The 27,852-nt window shown below is 38.2% G+C and overlaps 1 protein-coding gene across 5 annotated transcripts in view; it reads left to right on the top strand.

The window, feature by feature from the left end:
• The window catches only part of ADD3 (adducin 3), a 108,048-nt gene that overhangs the window by 44,122 nt on the left and 36,074 nt on the right, over window positions 1–27,852 (top strand). Inside the window, exon 1 of one of the 5 annotated variants that reach the window (XM_062579556.1) lies at window positions 25,601–25,619. The exons of the other annotated variants lie outside the window; for them this stretch is intronic. The gene's annotated coding sequence lies outside the window, so the exon portion shown is untranslated. Of the gene's footprint in view, window positions 1–25,600; window positions 25,620–27,852 lie in introns of those variants that run through there. 5 annotated transcript variants of the gene reach the window in all.

The following is a 27,852-nucleotide window of genomic DNA, read 5'->3' as shown; positions in this document are numbered from 1 at the left end:
TGATTTTATTTATTTTAAGTTAGAATAGAAGCTCTTCTCAATAGCCTGTCTTCTACCTGTAGAACACTACGCATACCTTGCAAATACAATTCTGTGACTAAGAAACAAGGAAGGAGTCAAAACATTATCACTTATAAAAAGATAAAACTGATAGTAAGCTTTTATTTAAAAACTACATATTTATGTACACTTTAAATTGAATGCTGAGATACTAAGCTGTCTTCTTTCACCACGGATATATGAAATTGTTACTTATGAGTGGTATAGTGAGCTCTGGCGCTTTCTGCATTGTGGAGAAGTTTATACTAAATCTGCATATTTTAGAACTGTAGGTTGTTCGTGCAACGCGTACGAAAACAGTTTGATATGGATAAGAATATATGGAAGTTCTACAGTTTTTAGAGACTGGTTATATCAAATCTTTGTTCTATCTTTGTGACTGAGGAAAGAAATGAATGTTTTCCTTTTAAATGGTGTCTCCAGATTGTGGGAAGTGAAAAACAACAAAACTTCAGTGCTAATAAAAATGTGTCTAGTTTATTGACCTGCTAGTGGATACCTGTGCTTAAATTGCAGGCAATATAAAACTTCTCAGGCTGTTGTTTGCGTAGAAATACGGGAAAGACATTATGTCCCACAGTAAAACAGCAATATCAAGTGATTCATTAATAATGCTTTTCATTTCAAGAAGCAGAGCGATTACATAGCTATCTGACTTTACTTAAGATCATTCATGCAGCCTCTTCCACCTTTCAATTCAGGCTTTCTGTAATACTTGAGGTGTCTGAAATGCAAGTCATTTTCCTGGGAACTTAGGAGACTGTTTGCTGTACATGAAGCCCTAACGCATGCTCCTCTCACTTCAGCATTGAACTGACCTCTCCCTGAACAGACTCCTGGTAAGATGAGAAGCATAAAGAAGAATTCATGCATAGCTGAAAAAAAAAGATACAAGTGAGTCTCAAACCTTTCATGTGGTTCCTCCAGTGGAAGGAGAGGTTTCTATCTCTTTGCCCAATTTAGACAAGAGATTTTACTCCAAACATTTTCGTGCCCCGACTGTGCAGAACCTGTCAGATCCTTTTCCTGACACTTTCTCCCCTGTCAGTCCCTCAAAAAGACTTCAAAAAAGATTTTCCCTATTGCAAAGGGAACCAGACTTGGCCTCTCTTGCTCACCCTGCATTTGAAGCATTGATAAATAACATGTGGCTGGCTCCCAACTGCAAACTTTCCCAGCCATTTAAGAAACTGCTGTTAAGCGTAAGATTTAGAAGAACATATAAGATTATTCTTTCTTTGCAATAACTTTTTTTTGCTTAATATATACCAAGTGTCTTGATTCTCTTTTGTCTGAAGCAGAATTCACACCTATCTTTTTGCTGCATGCATATTGAGAACAAATGGGTTTTGGTTTTTAATTTTTTCTTGTGAGAAGAGACTCTTTATTCATAATTTACCTTATGCTGTTTAAGCTTTAATTTCTTTTTTTTTTAATACTGATGGATTTTCAGTGTTTGGAGCATTTATTTCAGGAGTGCCCAAAAGAAAGAATTCCTGTATTTGGATTCCAGGCTCACATATAGTCTCAGGTTTTAAAAATACACTGTCTCATTCAATTGTTTAAACTGACCATACAGTTTGAAAAAGGTATGAACTGAAAGAAGTTTTCCATAAAGTGTAGTTGGAGTTTGATCCTCCTTGATCTTGAGAGACAGTAATGCCTGGGGAAGGCTTCTGATTCTACTAATAAGAGTAGAACGCACTTGAAAGGCAAAGCTGCCAATGAAGACAAGTGTAACCTGGGGGTTTTATGAGCTTATTTAATAACTCCAGTTGGGTGCTTCACAGTATAAAGGTAGGGGAGCATGATAAAACAACATCCTTATTGCCTGCTCTGTTTGAGGAACAGACTACAAGCAAAGGGTAGAAAAATATAGTAAGATGTAAGATTAATCTAAATCCATGTTCAAATTTCTCACCTAAATTGTGGGGGGCTTTTTGGTCGGAGCCTGCCCACCCCAGCCCCTGCAAGACCCTCACCCAAAAAGCCTGTTCTAAAATATAGACAGGCAGATGGCATTATCCACAGCTGTTTAACCTGGTTAAATAAAATTCAGTGTTAAAAATTAACTGGCTAGCCCCATTTCCAATCAGTTTTCCTCTCCCATGTGGTTCATATAAGGAGAGCTCTGACCTTGAGTAGTTGTTGTTATAGTAGTGCAGGAACTGTTGGAGCCTTTTTCCAAAACAGTCTCAAACCTCTGCTTTGGGATTCTAGCAGTTTGTAAACTTGAATTTTATGTTTTTAAGAGTAGTATGCAATGTCTCATTAGCGTTCTGATAATATGAAGCATGTTTCTAGGTTTTGGTGTTGGTACTCAGTACTGAGGAAAAGATTAGTGTGTGCTAGATTAGAACTATTACCAAATTAACCAAATTATTTTACATATTACCAATGTCAGAGTTAACCAATTGTTTTTGTCTCTACCCTAAAGTTCTTCACAAAAATGATAACCAGAGCATATCTTTTGGGAAGAATGGCTGTACTAGTGCTGGCAAAGGTCATGCTTCTGACTAGGCTGCTGTAGTGCTTGTGCTATTGGGCCCCTATGCTTCCTGAACCTAAGCAGAGACTAGATGTTGTTTATGGTATTACTTTAAGCATGCTCTTGAGTGCCCTTTTTTTTCCCTCCTCTCTCAACACCTCTTTCAACACATCCTTCTTTCTACCATCCCTTTAGATATAGTTTAGATCTCTTTTTCTACCAGCCCTTGCCCTTCCAGATCAATAAGGTTGAATTCTGATTAATATCGACTCAAAACAGATTTAAGTGCACGCTGTCCCACACTTGAGCAATGGAAGCTGTTTAATAGGTGCTTATTCCTAGATACACTTGTTTCATGTTTATGTGTATGTTCTTCCTTGCATCCGTTTCCAACCCAGTGCCTTCTTTAGGATTGAGGAGGCCCAGGACTCTGCTGCTGAAGATGACTTGAGTGCCCCAGCAAGCTCTTGGCCCCATACACCCAATAAGCTCTTGTGTTTTAGCCAGGTTTTTCAGTCGGTCATTTTAGTTGTGCAGGTGTGCCTCTGTTGTTTCTGCCCGAGTGCAAAGCAGAGTATGCGATGCAGCTGTATCCCTGCCTTAAATGTCTTTGCCATCAGTATTCATGAAGAGAAGTTAGTCATGCAGGCTGTTAACAAACATAAAATTAAAACCACAATTGAGGTCATGCACATTCCATAAAATAACATGGAAATCTAATGTCTAATTCTCTGCAGTGAATCAGTTTGAAGTAGGAGGGTTTTTTGATTGTTTGTTTGTTTTTGTTTGTTTGTTTCTTAACATGAAAAGTTACAATACAGAAGAGTGTGGGTCTTTGACTTAATCTGCTCACTAAAGATTTGAATTTGCAAATAGCAGGGTTTTTTTCCTGTATTTTCACTGTGTTGATGCATTTTTTCCTCACTTAGTGTTGAGGAAGGAAAAAAAAACCATCTACATATAGTGTGAAGACAATTGTATTTTTATGTACTTTTCTGGAAATGGAGGACTTCATCTGTTAGATGTCTTTCCTTTTCAGATGAAGAACCGTTTTGGAATTCAGCTGCTATTTGCTTGACCGGTCACAACCATGTCCCGTAGCGTACGGGAAAATGTGCACTGTACATTTACGCTTTATAGGCATCTCCTCCACCAGTCCAGCTTTCTCTGCTGGTGGTAATACTCGTATGCTGAAGTGAACTTTTTGCTGTGATCAGTCGCATCAAAGCATTGGAGCAATGCCCAGATATTCATAAACAAATGAAATCCAATGCAGGACATGTATTGTGCAAACCAAGGTAATCAAAGAGGACTTTTTTTTTAAAAAAGAAAAAAAAAAAAAAAAAAGCCTATCTTGTTTGCAGTTGCTGCCTTTCTTCTAAAAAAGCACCTGCTGTGTGTAGCATATGAAAGGGTTTTCTTTGAAAAACAGCATTTTCTGTATAGATTCCCATTACAAAATAATGGTTCTTCATATCTTAAGCACCAAGTTGACAATTGCTTTATCTCAAGGGAGCGGAAAGCAAAGGTTCTCTGGAACGATCAGACTAAGCCTTATCACTCGCACCGCTTCTCTCACGGGGGCAAAGCTGTAAGGGCAGAACGAGTGGTGGAAGATGAGGAAGCTTTTAAAATAAAGCAGAAAAACTATCTTCCTAGGATCCTCCTAGAATTGTTGCTGCTTTTGTGATCCATAGTAGTAGGGAAGGCTTATCCAAATTCCTACTGCTTTTTGAAGAGTTAGTAGACTATTTGAAGCTAAGATCCATATATTTTTTTTCAAATACATTTCTATTCTAATGTTTACGAAGAACTTCTGAAGATAAAAATTTTCCACTGCAGTTTTGGGTGTAGGATGTTCAGACTTTTCCAGCCAGTGCATCTGTGGAAGGCATTTCTGTTCATTGTGTGAAAATCCTGAATCATTGATTTTTATTTATTTATTTATTTATGTTGTTGTTTTTTCCCCTGCCCCCTCCTGCCAGTGTCTGGAAAGTGTTGAAGAGTGTTAGATTGCTTTTTGCTGCTTCCCATTCCTTCCTATGCCCCTATCATGGAAGCAGTTTTCTGGCAGCAGATAAATTTCTATATCACTTTCCCTGTCAGATTCCTTGGGCTGTGTGATAAAGCAGCTCCATGCTAGGCAGGAGAAGGAAGAAGTCAACGTTAATGTAAAGTTTCTGATTGCACTCGGGGTCAGAAAAGCTTGGCTGTTATTTCAAGCAGGAATCCTAAGGGAGGAAACGTTGCTGACTAGAGGAGGAGAAAGGGGGTGGCATTCAGGATTTTCACCGTGCAGAAAGCTTGTCGATGTTCAGCTGCTTCAGTTGATGCTAGCAGTCTTTTAAAAGCTAGTAGTGCAGAGTGTGGAGGTTGAGGATTAATGAAGACCAGCTCTTGGGAGTCCAGAGGCTGATACAGTTATTCGGCTGTTTGTGACGTGCTGATCAAAATTTCAGCTCTTTCTGTACAATGCTGGAATTAATACTGATTCTGATTTCTGAACTGGCATTTGTTAAATCAATGGACTCGTAACGGTAGGAAAACAAAAAGGACTTAGTTTAAATGTTCCTTCCCAAAGGCATAATTACTCCATTTTGCTAGCATTCTCTAAAATTATTAACCACTATTAACTAAATTGAATCAAATATGTAACCTTATCTCTACCATGTTGTACTGATTTTAAAATTGTTCCTTCATTCAGGAGTTATTCTTCTGTTTTGATTTCTCAAAAATACCATAGCTTTGTGAACCTAAAAAATAAATGTAACTAAATATGTGTCAGGTTACTTTATGGTGGAGTGTTTTTTTAAAAAAAAAAAAAAAAAAAAAAAAAATCTCTGGTTTGGCTATGTTCATTTTTAGGCTGAGTGTGGTGAATGAAGAATAACTGTTTAAAAATTGAACTTTTTCCAAAGTAGGGATAAGCCTTAAAACTCTCCTCTGCTAAATACTGATCTAATCTTTTCAGCAACAGCATGCTTTTAGGATATTTTTTTTCCTTCACACATAGAGCTGTTTTTAATGATGGCCTCCTTACCAAATGTTGATACTTAAAAGTCAGTTTAATAAGCAGACAGCTTTTTGCATTTCTGCTCTGAAGATGGATATATTTCTTAACAGATGGATTTTAATTTTTGTCTGAATGAGCAATGATTCTCATAAAGAAGACTTTGTGTTTAACTTTACTCAATGTGGAACTACTTTTTAATGTTTGGTTTAGTTATATGTCTTGTCACGTCCTGTTAAAATAATGTCAGTCAAGTCATTTACAGCTGGGGTTCCCGTAAGGGAACTTCCTTTAGGACTTACCTTCGGAAACAGTTAACAGAGTATCGTCTCTGTTTTGCTTTTTATCAGCATGGAGTGCTACAGAAGGTGTTTTGTGTTGCACAGTCTTTGCGCTGACAAGAGTGTGGGTGGGAAGGGGTAGGGGAAGAGATGTCTAATGGAGAGTAAGCCTGAGCCCGGTTCACTGACCACTTTGCATGCATTCAGGAGTTCTTCACGGTGGTCAGCTGGGGCAGCTATAGCTTGCTGCCGACACCTAAACGTGGAGAAAGATACGCAGTCTTTATGAATGGCATGGTTAGAAGTATTATTAATGACTTTAACCACCCTGGTTATAATATGTTGGACAAATCATCTGATATTTGGAGCACTAACATGATATTTGAAAGGTATAAAAGGAGGTAATTTCATGCTTGTTTTCAGAAGAGGAAACCTGTTCGTACGTGTCTCAGACTTGTAAAAGCAAGTACTTTCAGAAAATATCAGTTGTTCTCAGTACTTTAGTGAATGTGGTTCTGGGATAGCAAAGTTGATTCTCACCTGCTTTCCCATAAGGTACTTCAATAACAGAAATTTTAATTATAGGTAAGCTTGTATGACTGAACTGAAAGTTCACATGTAACATCTGAGCAAGGGATCTTCTGCACTACTGGCATTTTCATGCCGGCATTCTGCAGGTGCTAGTTGAAGACTTTTCAACACATTTCTGACGCATTTGCTAGCACACCTATCCCAGGCTTTCCAGAATTAAACCCAAAAGCAAGAGTTGATAACATGTGGGGTGTTGGATTTTCCTGTTTTAATTGTGCGTGGTTTTGAGCTTCTCATTGAACAAGTGCAATAGGACAGTGAAACTATTTGCGGTATTACAAACACTTTGTGGGTGCTCATATCAGTGCACAAGTGGATCCAGTACTAGTATTTCAGTAGTCAAAAGTACTGGCTGGGAAGAATATGTCTAGAAATCTTAAACATTTTCAGCTTTTTGATTTATTTTGAATTTTATTGCTTTAACTTGTCATTTCCACTATACTACTTTTTTTCCAGTAATGAATATGCAAAAGCATGTTTTTAAATCATACCTTCTTCCAAATTGTGAAGCATTTTTTTGTGAATTTCTTTGCTAATAATAATCTTAGTAGTCCTAGGAAAAATGACCCTGTCATCCTTCAAGTGAACACAACAAAAACTGTTCATCTACTGTAGAGGTGTGAAGGAAAACATTCAATATGTCTATTTTGTCAGTGGTAGCTTTAGTGATGGTCGAGATAGCTTCCGCAAGCTAGGTGAAAATGCTGATCTGTCAACTGCTCCCTGTTACTTAGGGGTACCTGAGGGTTAGAGGCGTGAGAGTTGGCAAACAGGATTTGAGTAGATCAGAAGCATTCCAGAAGTGGTCAGGGGACTGCAGACCAAGCCTGTACAGGAAAGCTGGTAGGTGTTATTAAAACCGATGAAAACCACAGAACTGGTAAATGAGTGGGCTTATCATTTACCATATGATTTGGGAAAAGTGAGCATGTACATTGCGTGTATGTGGTATTTAGCTGTATGGTGGACATGCGGTTAGTTGGGTCTCTTTTCTTCCCTTTCAGCTTGCAGAATTGAAATTGCTAGTGGTATAAAATATAAAAAAAAAAAGCAATCATCTTTGTTCTCTAATCATATAACTTTATGGCAGATATACTTATTTAAAAACCAGAAGCACTGTGCAGTGCTGCAGCCTAACATTTTTTTTCTTTGTTAAATAGATTGATGTCAGTAAACAAATAGCTCATAAGAAATAGTGGACTGAAATAAACCGTATTGCCTCAAGCGCACAAAATTTCCAGTGTGTGGTCAAATCCGTGCCTACAGACCTATATTGCTTTAGATGTGTTTTTTTTGTTGTTGTTGTTGTTTGTTTTGGTCAAATTCTGACTGCAAAATGCAAGTAGAAACTCATTTAGTGGTGAAGGTAGGGTGTTTAATAAGTAGACAAGTATGAAATCCAAGTCTGTGATGCTCCATTACTGGTAAGAGGACACAAAGTGGATAAGGTATAGTGTCTTCCTTCTAGCAGCAGTGTTCAGGAAGGAGACTTTTTGGACTAATTTTGGCTTCATCCGAGTTCTTCCCTAGGTACAGCCTCTTTAAAATGTCTAACGTTGTGCAGAGATCTAATACAAGTTTCTTCAGTGTTAAAAGTCTGTATTAGAATGGAATATCAGGGTTTTTTTCCCCGCTAATTCATCATGTGTGTATTAATATGTGGCTTGAGAGAGAATATAGGCATTTTGTGAAGGTCACATTTTCTGCAAAAGAGAAAAATATCTGATTAAAAGCAAGAGCTGTTTGATGCATTTGTTTCAATAGCTGCTCCTTTGAAAGAGTGAACAGTTGTACAAAGCCATAGGGCTGTGTGTTTCGAGCTTTTTTTTCAGCTACTTCCCTTCCTAGGTGGGAAGATTTGGCGTGTCACTGACTACATGAAGTTGCTGATGACCTGAAGATATTTAAAAAGTTAAGTAACTGAGAAAATCCTTTGTATATGTAGCATCAATCTGTATAAAGTTTAATCCCTTAGCGATGGTGAGATGGTTTTGAAATAAAACAGATATGCTAGACCTGAAGAAAGGCCCTCTCCTCCTTCTTTCAGCTGCATACTGGTTTTGTGGGTTTGTGATTGCAAAATGGGGAAAGGGTTCAGAAGAGTCAAGTTACTTCCACTGAAATGTTTTCTTTGATCAAGTTTATCCCTCTAGCTTTGGGGAAATACTGTAGATAAATTCATGCTATTCTTTTTAAGACGTATACTATCAAGCTTGACCTTGTTATTTTCCATAAATTTTGTCACGTGAAAGAAAATGCCTGTTTGTAGATGGATGCTGATAAACTGGCATGCTTTAGGGAAGTATTCAAAAATTCTTTCATCTTTGCCGTAATTTATAACGTTGCGTGTTTTCCATTGATCTTGCCAACTTGGACAGAAAAGATTGAGTTGTGTATCAAGGCACTGAGTATAAATTAAGTTTGACCAAAACAGATTTCAAATCAGCTGTAACTTTGGTATTTCAATGAGTATGATGAAACATAGTTGTAGTAGGCTGATGGAGTTGGGATGATTTTTTTTTAACTCAATTTTCAACATGGACTATTAAAAGATTTTTCATATAAAAGAGTACTTTGCTTATTTATGTGTCAAAGTAACATTGAAATATAAATATTTAATACTGTGGTGAGGCCCAGAAGTGTGTGTGAATTCTGTAACATAGTTGCTAAGTCTTCAGCTCAATTTATCTTTTCATGATAGCAGTAATAAAATATAGAAAATTTGAAGTCTTTGAAGTGTACATTAGTTTTCAAGCATTTACTGAGGGGGAAGAGAGGCATTATATATTATAGTTGCTTGAAAAATATTTTAGGGAACTGGTTAACCACCATTTCCTTTTAAACTTTGTTTGCTTTATAGTAATCTCCATGGAAATAATTTTTCCTAATCGAATACACCTGTATTATCACAAATCCTCTCCTGTCCTCACCTTTCCTCCCCCTCCCTTCCCTGAATGTTGATAATTTTTTGCTTTATACTTTACGTTCAAGCATATATGTATTTTTCACTTAATATTTCTTACATTGCTAGCTGCTGAGCTTGGTGTTCTGAAAGCCTGTTTGCCTGGTGACACACTCTCGCAGCATATTCTAGCTGTGTGTCTGCAGTCACACTGCTGTTGCCAGATCTTTCTGTTTGCTTGGTAGCTGCTGTGAATTCACTTCACACTGTCTCATCTCCAAATGCAAAAATTACTGTGTATGTTATATGGCTGCCTTATGTAGGTCAGATTGGGTCAATATGACAGACCTCTTTACCCCTGAAATTAGTGAGCTGTATGGAAAAATGCATGCAAACATATAAAGCTCTGATGCTGTGTGAATTGTAAGAATTTAATGAGTTAATTCTTGTTTTTAAATCCACTATTTTCATTTTTCTTCTTTAGTACTTAGTGACCTGTTTGTGCCAAGTATTTCCTCGGCCTTGCATGTACCTGTCTAGTGTGTTAGAGCCACATGCATCTTGTGTAACTTTAAATGTTTTCAGTATGGATGTCTACTTGTGAATTATGTACTTCCATAATAATCTTTAAGTGTAGTCAGTGCAGATGATGAAGCCTGGAAAATGATTCCTTCAACCTAAGGCAACTCTTCAACTAGGCTATGCAATGAATTCAAATGTTTTTTAAAATCTAAAGTTAGACAAAATGAATCCCACTCTAGAAGATAGTGTTGAAAATTAAAATGTTAATTTTATATAGATTATACATAATATGAAAGATAAATGAGAATTTTATTTCTTTAGTACCGAAGAATTTCCCTTTCAGATTGCGATCTCTAATCCTTGGGCAGCTTTGTGCCAGATTTCCGCCTCTATCGAATCTAAATTGTCTGCAATATTTCATAGATTATTTACTGATAAAATAGAAACTATGGTTATTTACCCACTAAAACCCTCCTGCAAGGTCAAGTGAGAGCTTTTTATCCTTTTCCGTTACCCAGCGTAAGTATTTCTAGGCGCTATTGGGTAGCTTCTGTATTTCTGTTACTCCAGCACTATCCGTGCTGCCCAGTCATTAGTACTATTTGCTTATGCTATGGCTGAATGTGAACAATACAGATTAACTACACAGTAAATAATTCTAATAAAAGAAAAAAAGAATGCTGAATGGATTTAGAAAATCTATGTGAGAACTATGCACCAGTGTAACCCCCTCCTATGCAATCACGCTTGTATCTGTTTTGGGACAGAAGTGGTACCCCGGTTTGAAGCACTCTGCATTGGACTTTCCGCCTTAGTCGCTTTATTTTCAGCTTGAAACGTTGTGCCTGAATTTAAATTCTAAAGTCTTAAGAGCAAAAACATTGTGGTGTTTACTTCTGAGATAACAGAAAGGGTTTGTATGCTTTTAAGATCCTGGATAGGTTTGCTGCACAAGAACGAATGATGCTCTGTAGAAGAAAAAAGGAAAAGAGCAGTGTGCTAACAGTCACGTCTGGTTAGCCAGCCAGCATGTGTATGCCTTGAAGATTCACTGGAGTGTTTCTGTTCATAATGCCCAGAGGGGTTTCACAGGGTTAGTGATGTTGGCTCTGTTGTCACTTTTAACCCACATCAGTATTTACGTGGTATTCTATCAAAATATCACTGTTAACTGAGCTTGAGGAACAATTTTGAAATAGATTAATATTGTATTGATAAACATTCTAATAAGTACAGATGAGTTTAGAGTCATTTTTTCAGCCATGGGTTTCTCAAGAGACAGCTACGATACTGTAGCATCCCCTAGTTTGCTGGAATACCTTCAAGTCTGAGATGATAGGTCTAAAAGTCTTTAATCCTGTGGGATGTTTAGAGGAAAAAAAATTTTTAATAAAGAATTTTTTCTATTGCTTAATATTTATGACAAGTGAAGTGTTTGAGGGGAGTTGTCTATATTTTGGCATTTGCTTGTGTGTGTGTTTTGGTTTAAGCATTTTCTCTGTAAAGGCAATTAACAGGTTTGGTGAGTTGGGGTAGGTGCCCTAGAGCTCCTGGGCTTGATCTATCCAAATGTCCTGTGATCCTGCTTCTACCTCCTTCGTTATCCTTCCCTTCCATCCCCCAATGTAAAGTTGGATTGATCATTTAGAGAAACTTTTCTTGTAGGTGTGTAGTGTACGAGAAGCTCTAATTTTGGTGAGGCAGATGATAAACAAGGCAGGAATTATCCCCCAGTGGAATTGCCCAAGAACATTGAGCAGCAAAAGTTCTCTACTTTTGGTGTTTCCTGCTGAAGAGGTTGCATACTTCTGTAGGTGTTCCAGAGATGATACCAAGCTTCTGGAAACATAGGACATACTTAAAAAGGTGGTGTTTACATACTGAATTTTACTTGCTAAAGAACATTTTTTCATGTTTGTTTCATCGGATATGGATGTAATATCGCAGGCTTTATTTCTGCAATTTTTTTTCCTCTCTCCACTGGTGCACTGATCTACTGGTGCCTATAGTTCTAGTAAACCCAGTTTATTGAAAATATGCAAGATGGTACTTCATCGTGCCTTTTTGTGAAGAGAGGTGGCCCTTCAATAGTTACTTCTTACTTTAGGTATTGCTCTTCAAACTTGTCAAACACAAATGTTTTCTTATTAATATTACCTTATCCTGATCATTCTTCCAAAGGCCTGTGAAACACAGGTTGAGTTGTTCCTTCTTGTTCATTGATCCAGCAAGTCAAAAAGTGACCTGCCATTACTGAAGATCAAAGGAGCGCTTTTTCTACTGATATTGCTGGAGCTGAAGGGTAAATGCCAGCAATAGAGAGTAAGAGTCTGTTGTGTCTGGTTTTACCCAGCAATAAGGAATCCATAGAGATAACTTAGAGTTTCCGAATGGGAGTTGATTTGGGTTAAGGGAAGAAAAAGGTGGTGGTTTTGTTTTGTTTTACTTTTTGGTTTTTTTTTTTCCCCAAATATGTTAGAAAGGAAAAAGATAAGCTGTGCATGTTGTCTGGTGAATTCATTCCAGAGTGGGATGAAACTTCCGGGTGCTTGGGAACAGTGGGGGTTTCTAGGTGTTACAAACAGCATCCTCTTTTTATTTGTTCTGTGCCTTTCCTGAAATTGAGGGTGTGTGTGTTGGGGGGGGGGGAATTATGGGAAAGGCTCACTCTAGAGGCTAAATTCTTCAATTCTTCTGCCTTAAGCGCTAGCATTTCAGGACTGCAAGCGTTGTTATGGCTGAAATCTTTTACTCTAGCTAAGCATACAGGTGGAGCCAAGTCTCCAGCAGTTCCGCTGTGCAAGTACTACTCAAAAGTAAAAGTAACAACTCTTCTGAAATGTCCACAAATCTACCTGTCTGGCAAGCAGCTGAAATAAAAATATCTTGGCAGAGTTAACATGCCACGGACATGTGGATTTCTGAGAATGTCACACCTCGCCATTGCCAGTAAATGACAATAGTGTCCATTCAACACACTTAATCTGACTCTGCTGGCAGTTCGCCATTCCTGTCCCCTCCCGCTTGTCTCCCACTCCCTCAGATAACTTTATCCTCATAATGTAGATACATACAGCATGCTGGCAGACTGCAAAGTCAGTCAGGTCTGGATTTCATTTCTTCTTCAGCTTTGTGTGATCTAGTGCACATTCCTAACGTGTTACAAACAGCTTGTGTCTCTGAAAGTGCGGTATCAGTTTTCAGTGGCAAAAGCCCTGAAAGGAAACAGGCTGATTCTTCCATGCACAAACAGCTGGGCAGTTGTGGATGGAATTAATTGCTGATATATACTGACTATGTTTTTCTTCTCTTGTCATTTCCTTTGCAGCTGTGACAGGCAAGTTTTTTTAGACTTTGAAAACAACATAGACCTTTTCAGCAGCAGTGATTATAAAATTACTGAAGTATGTAAATTTATTTGGGTTTACATACTAAATAAAACATGTCTAAAGCTGTGACAACCACTGCTATTAATGGCAGTATTGAAGCTCTTACTGCGTCCTCCAAAAGATGCTTCTGGCTGAATTTCTAGCTTGAAGTATCTTTTAAGGGAGATTAGACTATCTGAAAGCAGGATTCAGTGTCTTCTGAAAACTGGCTGCTTCAAGGAGTTTTAAATTGAGCACTGAAAATCAGTAATCGGTTCTGAAATTGTTCATCTTTCATCTATAGCCTTGGAGCTGTTATTTCACGTGGACTGGTGCTACTGTATTCAAATATTGAATAGTCAAATTGCATAAAGTCAATCATGTTCCAAGCCAGCAGTTATGGGAAATTTATCACAGGGTTGGAAAATGCGCATGTTATCAACAGTGTTGCGTGTCAGCCTCAAGGCTTCACCTTACCCTTAACAATTCAAAAACAAACCACCCATCACAAATCAAAAAATGTCAAAGATAGACTGTAAACATAATGGTGTCAAACTGCAGCATGCTGTCTTTGTTTTTAAAATCAGTGGAAAAAATGTAGTATCTATTGTTGAAGATAATATTTTGCTAGCATCAACCCTGTATGTGCCCAAGAGATTTTTTCTTTTTTTTTTTTTTTTTTTTTTTTTTAACAATTTTAAATAGCTTTTGCATTTAGGGAAACTGGTAGGCCTCCCCTGCTAGCAAGCTTATTCTGGCATGTCATTTGCTCAGGAGAACATCTCTAAGCTCCAGTAGCAAAAGCACTTCTGCCAGCCTAGCTTCAACTATCCCAGGGCATATGTTGCATACTTTTATAAATAATGTGATACATAGAATGGTTTGTTTGCTTAAATAAACACCAGGGAAAGTTTTTTAGATCTAGTCCTAATTGCCAAATAAATGAAGTTGTGCAGATATTCTGAAAATGTCCCCACCAGCTTGTGTTGTGTAATTACTTCTACCACAAGATGAACGTTTCAAAGGTCCCGCTGAAACCAGGGACATTATTTGTGGTAAGAAATACTGTGCAGGGTGAGGACAGGCTGACAGACCAAGATCTGGAAAAAGATCTTGCATAGCTATTGAAAGGAGCCAGGGTTTCGGTCACAGTGCCTCACGTGAGCCAAACTCTCATAGATGTCTGTGCGACTGCACTGAACTTGTGGCCAACACAGCGTACTGCTCATTAGTTCAGCCTTTCTGCAAGAGCTTTCCACTCCTCAGTTGCATTTGCCCTGGCTAACAGGGCACAAGTAGACTCCAAGCCTGGTTCATGGGCCAGGTGGGATGTTGAGCTGAAGTAACTTGATGGTAAATCTCAGCTGCAGGATCAAGAATGCTCCAACAAACCCTCATCAGTGGTTCAAAGAAACCATCGTCTGGCTCTTCTGAAGTCTCTACAGTTGTGCAACAGTTAACTGTTACATAAGCCATATGTATTTGTATTTTATATTGAATGTGCTTGTATCATAGGCACCCTGTCCTGTATATGTCATAATAAGTACTTTTTTGGCAGGTAACAGAAGTTATGGAAACAATTAAAATTCCTGTGCAACACTGAGTTACTTACTTGTTTGGAAGAGGGGCTGGGTTTTGGAAAACAAAGGGCAGATCTTTAAAACAAAAATGTAAAAGCATTCTGGAGAGTTTTTAGTGGGAAGTGTTTTTGTCAATTTGTGCTTTGACAGAGAGGTCTGAGTATCAGGAATCTAACTCTGAGGTTTGTCTGTGATGTATCTTAAAGGTAAATCTTCAAGAAATGATAGAACTGCAGTTATATTCATGGCCAGTAACATATCTGTGTCCATTTCAAGGCACTAAATAATATATGAAAACAGTACTCTTCAATTTTCCCTGCAGTGCAAAAAGTTGTTAAAAATTAAGTTCAGAAAAGGACTGGTTTCTGCTCTGGGTTGATGTTCTTTCGTTGCTAATTCAGTTTCTAGGAAATGGTATAGTTGATGAGCAATTTAATTTTATCCTACAATAAATGTCGTGGTCCAGAGAGTCTGCAGCTGCATTTTCCAATAGATTACATGACGGGTTGGTGACATTATTTACTTTGCAGACCTGTAAATCAGTTAGTGTTTGTGAATCTTGCAGCTTCAGTGTAGCTGTGGTTTTGTTCTCCACCCTTTTGCTGGAGATAGAGCTTCACTGTGTTGTCAGGGTAGAGTATTTCCTTTCTCCACCCTTTTCTCATGAATAAACTTGAAAATATTTAGGACAAGATTTCTTTAGAATTGCTACATCTGATGTGATTTGTTTCAGCTGCAGGTCTATGTACATAAATATGTATTTTTAAAACAATTGGGAGGTATGGTGCAATATGCTTCCATAGAAGAGAAAAATAGCTAGTAGAGATTGTAAATTCTGTGGCAACACCCAACTCTGCATAAACCATGCAAATGATTAATACTGCAGTTGGGAGGAGTTTGTGGGTTTTGTCTCTTCTATTGATTTTTTTTTTTTTTTTTTTTTTTTTTTTTGCTAGACGGTGACCTTGAAACTAAGCAGAGAAGTATTCTGCCAGTTACTTTTGAAATACTTACTATTGAAAAGATTTTAATCTTGCAAGGATTTTACTGACTGCTAAATGTTTCAAAATACTAGTAAATTCAGTGTCTTAATCAACCACCTGCCTTGCTGTGTTAAATAATTGTATTCAATTAAAAAATATCTCAGATTTTTCTGCATGTACTTTACAAGACTTGACTAATCAAATACATATTTGGCAGTACTAAAGCTCGAGACATCGGTGCATGAACTTTGTGTAAGAGTGGGTTCATTCAATAAAAAATAAAAGGAGCATTTAAAGAGCCTTTTATTCCTGTCATAAAGATGCTTTGTGCTATTGCTGTTGTGTATTTGACAGAGCAGTTGGGGATAGATGCTGCAGAAAGTTCTGTCTTGAAGTTTGATTGTCTTCTGTTTCAAACTTGTCATTTTATCTTCAGTGTAGTGACATGATTGGTGAGTTACAATTTTTGTGTTTGAATGTTGTTTTCCAGTGTAGTTAGTATCTGGGTGATCTGTAAATCAATTACTCTGTGTTTTCCTCTGTTCTATATGCTACAATTTGAGGCGTATGTGATCTGATTCTGCTTCTGTTTAAATCAAACAGAACCTCAGCTGCGCAGAGCTGGGTTCTCGTTTCCCCGGGATGTGCTAGCGGCTTTAGTGAGCATGCCTGGCTCGGGCAGGGAACCGATCCTGCTGTGATCTCGTACCACGTTTTGTTGTGCTACCCTATGAGACTTTACTTTGAACTACAAAGTCAAACAAAACAAGTATGATTTTTACAGTTGAGTATAAATGCATAGGTAGTTTGGATTTAATTCTAGATGCATTTAAACATATCACAGTACTGGTCACACAGTTGTAGCAATTGTTGCACTGTAGTTTGGTATCTTAGACTTTGATATCAAAGTAGGTCAGCTTCTGTGAGTATGTGTTTAAATGGACATTCATCGTGTGCGTAAGTAGTAGCAAACTAGATATTCTACCACGTGCTACCGTCATTGTAATAAGGGATACTGGAGAAGGCTGCTCTCATTTAAAACTACTGGCGGACGTATGAAGCAGCCTTTGTTAGCGTATACTATAAGAGCATTGAAAGTCTTAAATTATGTCAAATATTTCCTTAATTCTTATGATAGAAACCTGTGACCAAAAAAATAAAGTTGCCTATTGAAACTAATTTTCAGAGTCAAAAAAACAAAACAAAACAAAAAAAAACACCCAAGCATTTTTAAATAGTTCAACGTGGGCTGGGGAGAAAAACAAACAAAAAAGCTTCCAGTTTCTGCAGGGCAAATCATGCTTTCAATGTGGAATTTGGCCTTTCCTCTAGTGCAGTTTTGCGATATACAGTGGTAATGTCAGAGTTTTGGGAGGGCTCATAAAGCTTAGCCGAAGAGGTGGCTGCGCGGTTCTGCCGTTAGCGTTTCTCATTGTTTCCACACTGGAGCACTCTGCTGCCTTCCCTCGCCTCGCTGAGCCCCGAGAGCGACGCAGGCTGACGTAACTAGACTTTTCTGACTGATGCAGGGGAAGCAGCCTGAAAGATAAACTTTAACCTATCATCCTGTCAGATTTGTATCATTACAAAAGTAAGAATTTGCATATTGTAGTGTCAAGAGTAGCATGCAGGGACAATGCATTAAAATTTTGGAGAGTATGTATTTGAAGTTGTATTTTCCAGCCTAAAAGTGCCTAGCTCCTCGCTAAGTTTTCCACTACATGATTTGCTTTTTCCTAATTTTGGCATAAGAGAAAGAGCTCTTCTGAATATTTTTTTTCTGGCCTCAAGTAAGATGATCTTAGGTACAATAAAACTATAACAAATTAATAGGAAGATGATGAAAGAATTTGGTCTGTCACTACAGTTTTGTTAGAGATAACTTCTAGCAGTCTGTACTATGTTTTAAGCATGCCACAATTTAATTATGCAATCTTGGGAATTGATTCTCTCATTGAATGTGCCCTTCATATTTTATTAAGGCTAACAAGAGTCGTGTGTTCATATCAATGGGAAAGGAGACCCTTAAAAATCTTTCTAGTAGATTTGATGGAAACAGAGCTTATGTTCATTACTACTTTGCACTGGGCAATCAGATGTCTCGTTAGTGGGATGTTAATTATGTTGAATGCACTTCTTGATTGGACAAGAGCACACGGTGAAAATATGAAATCAGTGACTTTTTCATCTTACCGTATTCCCTCGTACTGTTGGATTAGTGTCTCTATTGTATCCTTTCTCCTATCTGAGCAGTTACAGATAATATCCACCACGGCGAATACTTCAGCACTAGGTTACGTGTTGGTCATACAAATATGCGTGCTGTCAGTAAGGAAAGCATAGGATCACAGAGCAGTTCAGGTTGGAGGGGACCTCAAGAGGTCTCTAGTCCAACCTGCTACTCAAAGAGTAGGTGCCAGCGGGGAGGCCAGGTCAAGTGGCTCAGGACTTTTCCCAGCTGGGTCTCAGAAACGCCCAGGGATGTTTTTCTGCCTCTCTGGGCAATGTGTCCCGCCGCCTGGCTGTCCGCATGCGGAGACGCCTTTCCCTTGTATCCGGTCTGAGCTTCTCATGCTTCAGCTTAGCCCCTTGTCTCTTGTTCTCCCACCTTGCCCTATTGAAGAGCCTGGTCCGTCATCGTGATGAGCTCCCCATGGGCGACTGAGGTCCCCCACAAGCCACCGCTGCTCCGGTGGGACAACCCTGTTCCCGCAGCCTCCCCTCTGGGCAAGCGCTGCAGCCCCAGCCGCCGGCGAGGCTCTGCCCTGAGCTCGCAGCGGTTATCCCTGCCTTTCCTGCACTGATGAGTTACTGCGGCTCAGTAGTTAGTGCTGTTATGTTTTCAATATTTTTATAATTTAAGGCAGGGAACAGTTTAACAAACTTTGATCAGGTATAAACCTAATTTTAACTGTAGGACTGTAAATGTGTACTGATACGCAATCTGTAATGATAATCGTAATGGGAAGCATGCGTGGAATGGAATAGATACATATATGTTTTTTAACAGACCTGTTTTATGTAGTATTTCAATGGTGAAACATGAAAACTGCACCAAAGTTTCAGTTGAGCAGATGTTCCTACAAATCACTTACTAATACAAATAAAAATCTTGATGTTTTTTCTGTCATTCTACAACTGCAGAGAGGGTTTGTGCTCCGATGAAGCTGAGATCTTGGCTGACATCCTCTGTCACGCAATGGGAATTCACTTCCTGTCAGGAAATGCTGGTTTTCGATGTTTTATCTTGCTGAGGCAACCACAAGTGAACAATAGGCTATTAAAGTATTAGAACAACAAGCGTTACAACTAACCCAATATTTACTTTGTTCTCGATGCTATGCTAAAAGAAGACATTGGCTAGTCTTCAGAATTAATTTGGTAGTTAGTGTGTAAAGGCCTAAACTGTTTTTCAATATTAAGCAGAAATGTAGTTGTGGAGTGAACTTTCAGAACTTCCTGTCATAGCTTCCTGTTGTAAAAGAGACAAAAATAAATGTGGAAATCAAGAGCATTGGCAAAGTAAAAGCATTCTTCATAGTACCAAATTTATCCTCCTTCATTCTGAAACTCTTAACAGGAAACTATTGTTTTATTAGTTTTTGTCATTGCATTCAAAATAGTTTCATCAAAATATAGATGTCCTCTTACAACTAAAGAAGGTATCAACCTTTCCATTTTTACTTAGTATCGGAAAGTCTGACAGACTTTCACCCCATGATTAGAAGTCTGCAGACTTGATTTTCTCCAAATGCAACCTCTGCAGCCATCTCCCTTTCCAGTGTGCACTTTTAATTCGCTTTTAGATGCACTTTTATTTAAATATTAATAAATACTTAACATTGCAGAGTCTTTGCATTTTGAGGAAAGTCAGGTTGTGCACGACGTTCAGATGCAATGTGACGGTAGCTGCTCCGTTGTAAAGCTGAAACAAGTCTCTTACTGCCTCAGCTTTCACTCAGGCACGTTGCCTTAACTACCAGAAGAGAAACCAATCCTCCTGAAATGTCTTGCCTTCATAGGTAGAATTTTTCTGCCTCGATTGCTATGGAATGAGCACATCTGGTACGTGAGTAATATCCAGATCAGTCGATCTTTTTGTTACGAGAAAAAAACAAGGTAATGAAACTAACTTTCTCTTCTAGGCTTCTATACCTGTCACGTCCTAAAAATTCAATGCATGCTTTTTGTTTTTATGCAAATGTCTAATAACGAAGAATTGCTGCGTCCAGTTTGGTTAATTGCCTACTCATTATGTAAATGTATTCCCCTGTGCCCCGACTCAAAGCCTGTTACAAGTTTCCAAGTCAACGCTACAGTTGTAGAGCTGTTGGGTTGTATCCGAGAGACCAATACTGGAAACTTTGCCATCACTTTAACTGGAGGCGAAACTGGCTCTTGATGCAGGAAGAAGTATTTGAAAGTTAGGATGTGCATCCCCTCCTCAGCTGAGGAAAAAACAAATGATGGCAGCAGCTGTGCCGTGTGAGTGCGTGTGTCAGGAGTCGGCCGGGTCAGGCAGAGTGAGGGCCATTATTTCATTAGAAGGTTGGCACTGGCCGAGGCCCTCCAGAATTTTCACAAAGGATTTTCTGTTCAGAATCTAATGCAACAAGGACATTCATATGTTTGCAGAAGGTCTCCATGGAAACTTTGTAAACTGTGATGTTAACAGACAGAGGCAAAGGTTGCACTATTGTAGAGGCCCCATTGTATTCTCTTTAAATGTTTCAGAGTAGCGGTATTTCTTAATTGATTCTATGAGCCCATGTAATGTTTTGTTTAGATTTTTTTATGACTGGCCGCTTGTCATGCTTGTATTGGGGAGGTCAGATGAGCTTCCAGAATAACAATGAAAATGTATTTTTCAGCATTTTTTTGTATAGAATCACTTGAATACTATGATTTGTTTTGAATTATCTTTTTGTCAGTGATAACAATGCTATCAGAAGTGGAAGAGCATGACATGAAAGAAAAAATAAATTCAGGCTATTATACTCCTACTAGTACCTCCCAATTCTGTTAGGTACTTTTATTATTAACATAGAACCAACTCTTTTAGGTTATCTTTCACTAACTGTTGTTGGGTAATTTTGAATGCCTGTCTCCTCTCAAAAGAGAGGAGACTTCTTAATAAAAGTAAACATAAGTTTTAAAACTGCTTAGTCTTTAGCATGCTTTGGTGCTTCATGCTATCTTTAAATTTATACCACAAATTTAAATTCTCAGACATATTTATTACATTGTTAGTTCACGTTTCAGGAAATGCTGCCAGCATGAGCACAAATGAGCGTCGGCTCTTTCCACAAACATCTGATTCATACGATTATCTGAGTTCCCATTTGACATCTTGTAACTGACCATCCGTGTTTGAAAAATTGCGCTTGTCCTTACTCATAGTTTAAGCTTTATTATCATGGGATTTTTTGTTTAGTGATGGTAGTAATCTTTTAAAATGATTTTAAACTAAGTTCTGCTCTCGTGTACGGGCTTATGCCACAGCAACCAGAATGCCAGGGACCTGCTGGCTACTCACGTGGTGGTCCAAGAAAATGAGATCTTCTGTTACCACGCTCTCTGCACATTTATTTGTTCCTGCCACATAAATTTTGAACCTGTTGGTTATTTTAAGTCCAACTTGAGATAAGAGTAGAAAATAACCCTTAAGCATAATGGAAATTGGAACCTGGTTAGAAGAGAGAGATGTAGAACTGTGATGCTGAGGCTGATTGGAGGTGTAAAAATGCCATTGCCTTGCTCATTCCATCTGATCAAGGGCAATGACAAAAAAAAAAAAAAAAAAAAAAAAAAAAGAAATCAGTCTAGTAAGTGTGTATACTTAATCAAACTCATGATCATCTCACAGAAGCAAGAGATGATATAAATTCTCGATTTATAAGCCTTTTATGTTTTACTGCAAGAAGTACAAAGACTTCTTAGGTCAATTAGACATTTGCATGTAATGTAGACAAGTAACCTTGAAGCATTTCCAGCACCTTAGTTGTGAAAGCATTTGCAATTGTTCTGACAATATATTCAGATACAGAATGAAAGGGCAAAATGTACTGTTAGCTCAACATAGCTATTGACCTACCTTTGGGCAGTTAGGCATGCAGGACTACCTGCTCAGCCACAGCACCATGGAGCAAGGGGCTTTTTTTAAGCTTCACTCTCTCAAATGTTCTGTTATTTTGACGTATGTTTAATTATTAAAAGATTTATATTCAATGCCATGTCTGTGATAGACAAGAATTACTGCAAAAAAAAAGAAAAAACAATTAAAATAGTTTCATCCATTTCAGTGTTCTAGATGCCATATGTCTTGTGGTTTAAATTTGCCTGATTCCAAACAACATTAGAAATATAATATGACAATAAACACAGCATACACATAATGAAAATCTATCTCCAAGTTTCATTTAACTTAATTGTGTAACTGCACTCCTGAGGGAAAGGGATTGTGCACCAGATAGGAGTGTTTTTCATTAGGCAATTTCGACTTTTTGAATCTGGAACCAAAAGTAATAGGAAAAAGTCTCTCCATACAGCATGAAATTTTACATGCTTTTTATGCTCTGACTACTTTGCAGTGCTAACTGATCAATTTTCGTAAGTTTTCACAGAGAGGAAGCATAATACTGATGCAGCAGGCAGAAATCAAAATTCCATAGTTTGATTAAAAAAGAAAAAACACACACACAGATGGCATCTTTGCTTATTCTAATGCATTTCGAAAGTATTATCTGCTAATTGAAAAATTTAAATCCAGCTATATCACTACCTAAAATTATACAATAAATTACCAAGTTAGAACAATGAATCTTAATAATAAGCTAAATACTGCTTAAGTGCAAAAGAAGCATCCACTAGTGTTCCTCCAGACAAGCCTTTGGCCTGCTCCTTAGACCAGATTGTTTCTGCAGGTTCCTTTTTAGGTTAGGAAACGGATGCTAGGAAAGATGCAGAGCATCCACACTGTGATTAATGAGAAGCTACAGTGTGGTGGGTTTGATGTCATCCTACCCAGCGTTGCAGCAGGGCTGTGGAGTCTGTAGTGAATGCAGCCTTTGGCAGGCATCTAATCACCTACGATTTGGCATTTCATTAATCATGTTTTGTGGGGGATTTTTGGTGTGTTTTGACACTAGTACAGATCTCCAATTCCTTGATGAAAATAAAAGCAGTATTAGGTTTTCACAGATGTCCAAAAACAAGTAAGTGAACAGAAAAAAAGAAAACTATAGGAATGCTGTGATATACTTTAATTCTTCAAGTAGATATGATCTGTGTAACCTCAGACATTTTTGTATCATCAACAGTTTTCTCCTTGCTTATGGTATAAACTGAAATACCATGATAATCTGGGATGATTTCCATGAATTACACAAATATTCAAAGACAAGTATTGCCAAAGGTCAGCTTACAATGTCACCTCTACCACAATTCTTGATTGGTTTAAATTGGTTTCTTTGGATTCATAATGATGTAATTGAGAGAAGAATTTGCCCTCAAATCTCTCCATCCTTAAAGGTTCTGAACTCCCAACTCACACATTACACATCTGATCCTTTCAATTTAAACATAACCAAGGTTTAATTGCAAACTGACAAGTATCATTTTCAGGCTGAGTATACAAACAGACTTTGAAAATTCAAATAAAACAACTCCTGGGTTATTTTGTTCTTTTTGTCATAATTCGTTACATAAAACTATTTTTATCTTAACTAATAGATCTACCTAATAGATTTCATGCTTAAGATGCGTTTTCTTGGACTTGTCAACAAAAAATAGTGAAAGTCAAAAATGAAAGGGTTCTTTAAGGAAGGGCTTTCATGCTGCATATGTGACTGATCCCTGGCTGCACATGCCTTAGAAGTTATGAACTATTTCTTAGCAACTGTACTTTTTGAGCCATTGGTGTTGCAGCTCATTCGAAGGGCCTGGTTTTGTCTCTTTTCTAAGAGAGACTGTGAAAAAGATTTTTTTTTGTATCACGTGCTTCAGTGAAAAGTAAATGTAGTCTGAATCAGTAAATGTTATCTGTTTGTGCTACCTTAGCTTTTAGGAGATTCTGTCCCTGATACACTGGACAGGCTCCCCTTTAGATATGAAAACCTGCTGGATTTATTCACTTTTGATAAAACTGCTTAGGGGAAAGAGGACAGTTTAAATCTTGGAGAGAAGCTTTTAGAGGTCAGGTTGGTTTTGCGTTCTAGAAACAATAGTTCCAGATGTTTGCAAGGTCCCCAGCGCTTCAGTTAGTATGCCAGAACGCATCTCTCATTCTGTGATATTTGAGCAGCTCGTTGTAGTGTGTCTTTTATTTTATCCAGACTTCAGTGCCTACAAGTGATGACGGAGAGAGAGAATTACAGCATAATTGCTTGCTTGAGCTGGAAAATAATGGTAACTTAATCCTGTAGTATTTATACATTCTACTCATGACATCTTAAAAATTGCTCTTTCTACTGCGCTTACTGCTGACTCACCAGACCTCTTACTGTGTGTATAACCAAGCCTTTTGTTAATAAAACCTCAGCACTTGTTCGGGGACAGATCGGCTGCTGCTTTGGGCACATCTGTCCAGTGCTGTGATTAAGTCTAAAATGACCTTTTGACTTAAGACTGGCTTCCTTAAAATTCAGTTGAATGATTTTCTACTCTTGAAGGTATGTTTGAGACCTTTTGCTCTCTAAATTCAATTTGCTGTTCTAGTACTGTTAGCAGAAGGTGCTAGAGACAAGAAGCAGGTCAAATGCAGGCCGAGTCAATTGAGATTAATGTGCATATTTGTGTAGGTAGAACCTTGACGGCAAAGGAAGCTTGTTGGATTTACTAGTTAAGTAGGTTTTTTTTTTTAATTATTTTTAAGCATACTGAAGACAGTATTAGAGATATGCATAAACATAGAAAAAGTGTTACTGTGCCACAATAAATCTTAGGGATTTTACTGGGAAGGATAATTAAAGCAGGATGCTTTGAACTTTGGGCTAATTATGTAGCTGTCTTGAATGTTCCCAAAGGGCCATGTATACCCCCTGCTTTGCCCAGCCCTCCTCCCCAGATTATTTTTAACCATGATCTGTTTGCATATTCCATTTAGAAGCTGTCTTTGTGGCCCAGCATTGGCACCACTGAAGGATGGCATTTTGGGACGTGGGAAGCTGAAACATATGAGTTGTGAGGGACGAGATCGCCTCAAGCCAGCGAAGAAAACATGAGAAACTATAGCATGAGGTGTGGCTAATATATTACAGCCTTTAAAGGCAAGAATTCTATATATTACACATGCAAATGTGACCTCCATTAACTTCTGCATGCTTTAAAGCTTTTTTAATTATTATTTTAATATTACATTTTAACATACATACATTAACTCATGTTTACAAATAGACAAAATAGAGGGGGGCTATTGTCCCATATGTTAAGGTGAAACATCTCAATAGAAGATAGAGAACCGAGGTCCTTTGGAGGCTGAATGAGATGAGACTGTTTCGTATTTAATACGAAAATATCTAACATGCCAGTAAAACATCAAAATTTCTATTTTTATTAAGCTAGCCAAATTTATTTTTGTATGTTTGAATTGAGATTGGTGTGTTAATGTGATGTATATTATTGCTGCTTATTTTAATTTCATAATAGAGTGACTCAGAGCTCCTAATAAATTGAAGGGGAGTATTTTTGCAGGGTGCTCTGCGTGTAATATAAGTAAAGATACGATTTATCCTAAAGAATTTATGGTCAAAGGCCTGGCACAGTTTCATCTTGGCTTCATGTCTCTAGCTGAGAGAGACTTGGCAGCTTCCCGTTCCCGACTTGAGACGCAGAGAGGTAAGCTGAAAATCTGCCTGATCTCTAGGTGGTGGTGTTCTTTAAGCAGCAGCACTAGGCTTTCCTTCAGCTGTCAGTACCGCAGCGGTGGTGATGGTAAAGGTCAGGATTCGATGTGAAGAGGAGGAACTCCAGAGGTTGGGCTATAAAAAGATTTGCCTGGGCGCTGCCCTGTACGAGATCAGTTATCCCTGTAAACATTTGTAAAATCTAACAGTTGCTTCGTGTCCATCATTTGGCTTGCCCACCGGCACGGCTCCTGAGCCGGCATCAAAGTCTAGCAAGCAGCTGCCTTGGCCGTGACGTTTCTCAGGATAATCAAACTGTCGTAAATCAAAAAGGCTTTTGATGTGCCCTGTAATCGATAAGAGTTTCTCTGCTGTCTAGTGTCACGCAGTCCAGCAGAGAGAGGAGGGTTGCTGCAGACTCCCTGCAGTGGCCTCCTCTAATCCAAATGGCGCTTCTCCCAAGGTCGGTGTAAATTGATGCGATTTTAAAACATTATTTACATAACAAACTTGACTCTTCTACTACATAGTAATATGTATCTCTGTATAAAGAATGAAATTCTTTTCCCTCTGCATCTATGGGATTTAAAACAAGTCCAGAAACCTTAGTTACAAGAGGAACCTGGGTTTTGCAAGAGGGAGAGGAGGAAGATTTGTTGCAAAATCTTAAGCTTTTGACAGCAATCAGTTTTTGCAACTAAATGTTTTTTGTTTTCAGATAGGATGGGTTTTTTTTTCTATTTATTTATTTTTTTAAATTATATTGTAGAGGAGCCTAAGTTTCATTGTTTTTGCAGAGAATTAAGGGAAACTTTTCAACTATTGGTTGTCTGTGTTTTTGGGTTATGTGTTTGTGTACTTTTACAGATTAATAAAGTAGTAAGAGAAAGTAATCTTTTAATTTAGCCTTCTGTTATCTACTGACTCATGAAATATTTTTGGGTAATGTAGCTACATGTGATTATGTAGCTGCACAGAGATAAGTCTTTATTTTGTTTAAGTTGCAGTATTTTGAAAATACTAAGTTACTTTTTCATTAAAAGAGTCTCGGATATCTCTGAAACTAGATGAAGTTCCAAATACAAGCCATCCCCACCACCCGATCCTACCTGTGATCTGCCCTGTCCCTCTTTGCTGATGATCGCTTTTAAGCCTCATTCAGTTTGTTCCATGAAAACAACCCAGGTCATGAGGACCAAAACCTGGAAGTGTTTCAGTGCTAAAGTGTGTTTGTTGCAAAGGATTCATGAAAATCCATAAAACCAGACAAAGAAAAGGAGTTATTTGTGTTGAAAGGTGATGTTTGGTTTATGTCTGTATTTCTGGTTTTAAAAAAACTCCAAAACACGCATTTGGGATTAAAGCGCCCAGTCATTATCTTGAGGATCCCCTACAGGTACTCTGATTTAAGTAAGGACAAACACTAGTTTTTTTCTCTGTACGTGTGACTTATTTGCATCCCTTATTGATGCATGGGGTAGCGTGGCAAATGGTACAAGGCATTAATATCCAGTAAGCACTGAGATCACTGTCAGATTCTTTGAAATATATAAATATTTGATAATAGTATTTATCACTTTTGTTCCAGGCATCCAAACTGCTTTGCATGGGTGGCTGAACGTTGTCACCTACGTAAAAGGGGGATAACAAGCAAGAGCCTAAATGTCTACGATGCCAGGTCGGGGCGTGCTGAGGCAGGTGCTGGCGTTCTTTGGGCACCTAGGCTCCAAGGTGGCATCAGGAGGGTGCTAGTTCTTTTGTTTTCATTTGGATTTACTGAGAGAAACTATTTCCAGAGAAGTTCTGGTTGAATTTTTGTAGATCGTGTGCTTCTGCTACCTTTGAGCTGACTGAAGGTGGTAGCAAAAAAAATGCTGCACCCAAAATAGTCATCCTGCTGCCACCTCTGTGCTGCCAGCTTCTCTGTGCGAAGTCTTCTGCGTTCTGTTCCTTTCCCTTTCCAGAAGCCCCAAGCATTGTCATGGCAGATGCTTTCAGAAGCCTTGCGAGTTGATTAGCAGAAAATTTATAGCAATTCATGCTAATGTATTCATTATGAAATTCTTTTGAATGGCAGGGGGTAGGAGGATGTTTTCTGCTGAGCAGATAGCAGAGCCTACAGTAGATTTTTTATTGTTTTTTTTAACATGGAGCAAACTGTGAGTACAGAAATGTAAAAGAGAAAAACAAACGTAATTTCATTTTGTTGTCATTCAGCCTATCTG

Source organism: Rhea pennata, chromosome 7 (assembly GCF_028389875.1).
Source record: "Rhea pennata isolate bPtePen1 chromosome 7, bPtePen1.pri, whole genome shotgun sequence".
Lineage (NCBI taxonomy): Eukaryota > Metazoa > Chordata > Aves > Rheiformes > Rheidae > Rhea > Rhea pennata.
The sequence above is the reverse complement of the archived record's forward strand: the minus strand, read 5'-3'. Positions and strand labels throughout refer to the sequence as shown.